Genomic DNA, 6,000 nt, shown 5'->3' on the forward strand with positions numbered 1-6,000 from the left:
ATGTCTGAAAAAAGAAACAGACAAACAAAAGTACACACAACACAATCAGAAAACCAAAGACTAAGCATCACGAACCCCGCCAAAAACGTTTTGGGGGGGGGGGGGGTATCAAGTGCCCTGGATAGGTAAGCATATCCTGCTCAACCTAACGTATTACTCATTTTATCATTTTAGTACAAACCCTTTTTTGTGAAATTGAAGTAAAAAATGTTAGGATAGTTATCAAAGGTACCAGGATTATAATTATATCTTCTCCTACGCAATCACAATTTGTTTTGATCCGACGTTATCGACAACGTCTTGAAAACGCATATTGTTGTCTGACGTCAGAGGAGTAAAATAACCACGTTTTATTCACATGTGAAATTATCAGTTTTTATTTCACTGAAAAAATAACGTAATCCAATGTAACAACCGAACACCGAGGAAATTCATTTATGAAATAACAAAATCTGAATTGCAAACGCATCGAATGAATGGAAAACAACTGCCATATTTCTGTCTTTTTACGGGTATTTCCTTTATCTAGAAAATGGTGGATTAAACCTGGTCTTATAGCTAGCTAGTATTCGACTTGTATTACAGTCATTTATAATTTCCATTATATAGAAAAAACAACGTCTGAGCAAAACAAATAGACATAATATGTAAAATGTAAACAATTTGGGTACAGCAATTTATACGTTTTTATAGTCTTAATCACTTTAAAAACAAATAACTATTTCGACAAAGAAACACAAGACTGCACAAAAGCACTCTATAGAACATAAGCAAAAATGAAAGATAAGAACACATAAATTATCAAAGCAGAACAACAGAAAGGCAGAATGTATAATTACCTAGCCACGTGAAAAGTATATAACCAAAACTGGATCAAACAGTGAAGGTTAAATTTTTTTTAAAAAAAATTGAACATTATGACACGTTGATAAATGATAAACAATGTCAGTACTAGAAACTATACTTCATGACCGACATGTGTTATATGTGAATTAACTATGGAATATATCTCAACAAGGACTCCCAATGAACCTTTGTAGAAAAAAGACGAGACGATCACTGACATAACCGTGGTATAATGTACGTCAATTTCCTGATTAGACACTGGTAAAATCTTAAAATGTCTGAGTCTGCGTCTGAAATCTCTTCAATAGCGAATGAGTTGGGACATGTATATCCCGTATTCAGATTAAGTTGGTTTACTACTGGTAAGGTGGTAGAAATCTATAATTTCAGAAATTAAATTGTCTCGTTTTTCATAGATTCTAATTATGAGATGACTACCTATGTCAAATTTAAGGTAAAAGTTTAAAAGAAAGCAGAGGAAACCATGTCTGTTGTTTCATTATTTTCTAGGTCTGGAGGATATGATATAAAAAAGTAAAATCACAAAACTACTGAACTCCGAGGAAAATTCAAAAAGGAAAGTCCTTAATCAAATGGCAAAATCAAAAGCTCAAACACATCAAACGAGTGGATAACAATTGTAATATTCATAACTTGGAACAGGCATTTTCTGATGTAGAAAATGGTGGATTGAACCTCGTTTAATAGCTAGCTAAACATCTCACTTGTATGATTGGCAATAGTTATCAAAGGTACCAGGATGACAGTCGCATCAAATTCCAAGAAAAAAAGTTTGGATTGTTAATGGAAATAAAATTGAGAATGGAAATTGGGAATGTGTCAAAGAGACAACAACCCGACCATAGAAAAAGCAACAGCAGAAGGTCATTAACAGGTCTTCAATGTAGCGAGAAATTCCCGCACCCGGAGGCGTCCTTCAGCTGGCCCCTAAACAAATATATACTAGTTCAGTGATAATGAACGCCATACTTATTTCCAAATTGTACACAAGAAAATAAAATTAAAAAAAATACAAGACTAACAAAGGTCAGAGGCTCCTGACTTGGGACAGGCGCAAAAATGCGGCGGGGTTAAACATGTTTATGATATCTCAACCCTCCCCCTATACCTCTAGCCAATGTAGAAAAGTAAATGCATAACAATACGCACATTTAAAATTCACTTCAAGAGAAGTCCCAGTCTGATGACAGAAGATGTAACCAAAGAAAATAAACAAAATGACAATAATACATAAATAACAACAGACTACTAGCAGTTAACTGACATACCAGCTCCAGACTTCAATTAAACTGATTGAAATAATATGATTTCATCATATGAATATCAGGCACAATCCTTCCCATTAGGGGTTTAGTATCATACCATCATAACATATATGAGAAGAACATTACCCGTGTCATGCCAACAACTGGTTTTTGAATAAATGTGTTTAGTTCCGATGCAAAGACCCTATAAGTGAATCAATATTAACGCCAAAATAAGCAATCTTTAATGACTGACAACAGTATCGTAACTATATCCCTTCTTGATAAGGATATTTAAAGGTTTTGTTAGTTTCTGAGGTGAATACTGACATTTTTGTGCTTTATAAAGAATATTTCCATACAAAATTGGATGTGAAATACCTGAACGGATAAGAAGTCTGCATGTTGAGCTATATTTACGAATGATGTCCTTATACCGATGATAAAATTTAGTAAATGTTTTGACTAAATGTGATATCGAAAACCCAGGTGTAATAATTTTTCAGTAATACATAAATTTCTCTCGTTAAAATCTAAAACATTGTTACATACACGAGCGAATCGTACAAATTGAGATATATAAACACCGTAAGATGGTGACAATGAAACATCGCCATCTAAAAATGGATAATTAACGATAGGAAATGAAAAATCATCTATTTTATCATAAATTTTAGTATTAAGCTTTCCGTTAGTGATATAGATATCAAGATCGAGGAAAGGGCAGTGGTCATTGTTAGTATTAGCTTTATTTAAAGTAAGTTCAAGAGAATAAATTTATTTAGTATACATACTGAAGTCGTCATTATTGAGAGCCAAAATGTCATCCAAATACTTAAATGTATTATTAAATTTGTTTATGAGATGTTGTTTCGATGGGTCTTTGCTGATTTTTGTCATAAATTGTAACTCATAGCAATACAAAAACAGGTCCGCAATAAGTGGTGCACAGTTAGTACCCATTGGAATTCCGATAATCTGACGATATACGGAATCTCCAAAGCGAACAAAAATGTTATCTAGTAAAAATTCAAGGGCATATATAGTATCAAAGCATGTCCAATTGACATAGTTTTTTTGTTTATTGCTTCTAAAAAATGACCTAAAAGAGTTTGAACATATATATTCACATTCTGACTTTTTAAATGCCCATTTAATTATCTGGGTGATTTTTTTCTTAATGAGAATGTGAGGCAATGTGGTATACAGGGTAGAAAAATCAAAACTTTGAACAGATTCAAAATCACCAATATAAGCATGCAATTTATCAAGTGCTTCCAACGAGTTCTTGACACTCCAAACGTAATTAATTCCACTATTTTGGAAGGCCTTATTTGAACAATTAATTATAAGGTTTTTGATTGTACCAAGTGTACTGGTAAGAAGAATAGACAATTTAGTAGTGGAACAATGGCTTGAAGACGAAATAAATCTATATTTGTAAGGTGTTTTTGTAGCTTCGGAAGCCGATACATAGTAGGGACTTTCATTGTATTCGGTTCTGCTTGTAAAGCGGTAGCTAAAAGTTTATGTTTGTTACAGATGTCGATTTCTGAAAATGGAGTCAGTTGGAATGTTGGTGAATTGGTAATTTCTTTTCTGAGAACCTCAATGTAAAATTTACGGCAAACAATAATAATAATATTAGCAGCTTTATCGGTCGGGTCAAAAACAAATTCCTTGTCTAGTTCTTTTAGTTTATGTTTAATACGAGAAATAGGTTTATTGTGGTTATTGTTAATAATAAAATGTTCTTTAAAATGTTGAATAAGTATATCAACTATGTTCATTACTGAATTAAAGAAAGAGTCCAATGATTTTTTGTCAGCTTTTTCCCGTTTTATTCATTTCAAACAGTAAGTACGGAGTGAGTCGGGGATGATATTACGACACTCATTCCAATTAATAACTGACGGGGGACGATAGTTTGGTCCTTTACTGAGGAATGATTTTAACTCTCGGTCTTGAACGATGTTAAGATCTCCTGTTATAACATAGGAAATTGGTCCATAAATGTATGCGGAATTACTACAATTACATGAAGTAGGTGTATTTTCACTGATATTAGCATCTTTACACAATTGGTTATAATTAAACACAAATTTCCGGGTAGATTTCTTGTAAATATAACAAATAAGAGGAAGCTCAGTATTGTCAAAATATCCAGGAATTTGTCCTTTAACAGAATGGTCGTTAAATATACCGGCAATATTTACAAAATAAAAACCTTTATTGCCATACTTTATTTTAATAAAATGTTTTTTATGATCTTCAGGGCGATCAATTTTTGGAAATAGTTGAGAATAACAATATGCCATAATAATTTGAACTATTTCATACTTTGGACTGTTATATGAAATTGTGTTGCAATCCTCCAAAACACAATCAAGATATCTTAATGTGATATCAAATGATCTGGCATCCTTAATCTACCTGTTCTTGTCAAATGGAACTCTTGATCGCATGAAAAAAAAAGAAGATACGAAAAGGTTGACAAGGAGTTGTGCACAGTCATCAGAAATGTTCAGCATACAAATAAATTGTTCCTCTATGTGGCATGTTTTACCTTGTTTTCTTCACTATTATCATAAAAATACCTATGGTATCCCTGAGCAATAAAGAAATAACGTATGCTACCATTTTTTATAATGAAAAACATTGTTGATTATATCTTTTAGACGATTTGGCAATTTCACATAAGGACGTTTTATCAATTGTGTCTATTTGTTTAGTATTTAAAAGTAAGTCAAATGTGTTGGATGCATGAAAGAACTGCAGATTCCCTCTACCCTGTTAGCAAAAAGAACCCAAACTATTAGCTCTATTAACTGAACCAAATGTGCATTTTGACAAACTGTATTTTTAGTGATGTTCAATACCCCAAGTTTTAAAATTTCAAAATCCAAACCTAAAACAGTCTTGAAGAGCTGTTGCTTACTCCAAAACATTCGGTGTACAAACATATGGACCTAGTACACAGTTATTTCGTAGTGCATTTTTTTCAGACAATAATTTAAAACAAAACCTACCTGCCCTTTCTGAATAATATTTTTACAGAGTCTTGTACTACTTTTAGGAAAAATTATATCAAAATTATAGAAAACTTTATAGGCTCTAACTTAAAATATGAACATTTCTATGTTAAGGGGGTCTTGAAATCTTTTGACAGCTTCCAAAGTGCTCATTTTTAACCTCTTTCGGCTCAATGTCACAGAGCTATGTATGGGTGAACAACTTCCAGAAAATAGTCCAAAAATTGAATCACTGTAAATCTCATTTAAAAATACAAAACCGTCTTCTCATGCAAGTACGGATGTATTTTGTATTTAGTATGAGTTTAAACATTAAAATTTTTCTTCAATCGTTTTCAAAGAAATATTATTAGTGTATGCGTATTCGTATTTATCTTATTTTCCAGGAAAATACGGATTCAAATAGTTATTCCTGTCTTGTTTTTTTCTTTTTTTCTGAAGATGGTGACCTTAATTGTTCTTTATAGATAACTATATTTTTTTAATTTTTTTTTTATACATTTCATCTCAGATTAAACATAAATTTTGAGTGATGCAGTCATTACAGCCCTCATCCTCACCACCAGTTGAGTGTGTACCTTTGTGCTTTCCGCGATTATTTTTATTATAATTTCGGAGATTATGTGATCTATCATGAAATTGTCATTGGATACCATATAGTTTTGTCACTATATTTAGGAAATAAACACAACTAGTTGAAGCATAATTCATATACGGTATGCTGTTTACCCTCAACCGTTTATAAAAACAATTATTTTGATTTCTTCATTTTATAATTTTAAGGTAATTTTGTGCGATGTATTTTTCAGTTATTTAATTTTTATTATTGATAACAAAAACTGAAACACGTGAAGAGT

Source organism: Mytilus galloprovincialis, chromosome 2 (assembly GCF_965363235.1).
Source record: "Mytilus galloprovincialis chromosome 2, xbMytGall1.hap1.1, whole genome shotgun sequence".
Lineage (NCBI taxonomy): Eukaryota > Metazoa > Mollusca > Bivalvia > Mytilida > Mytilidae > Mytilus > Mytilus galloprovincialis.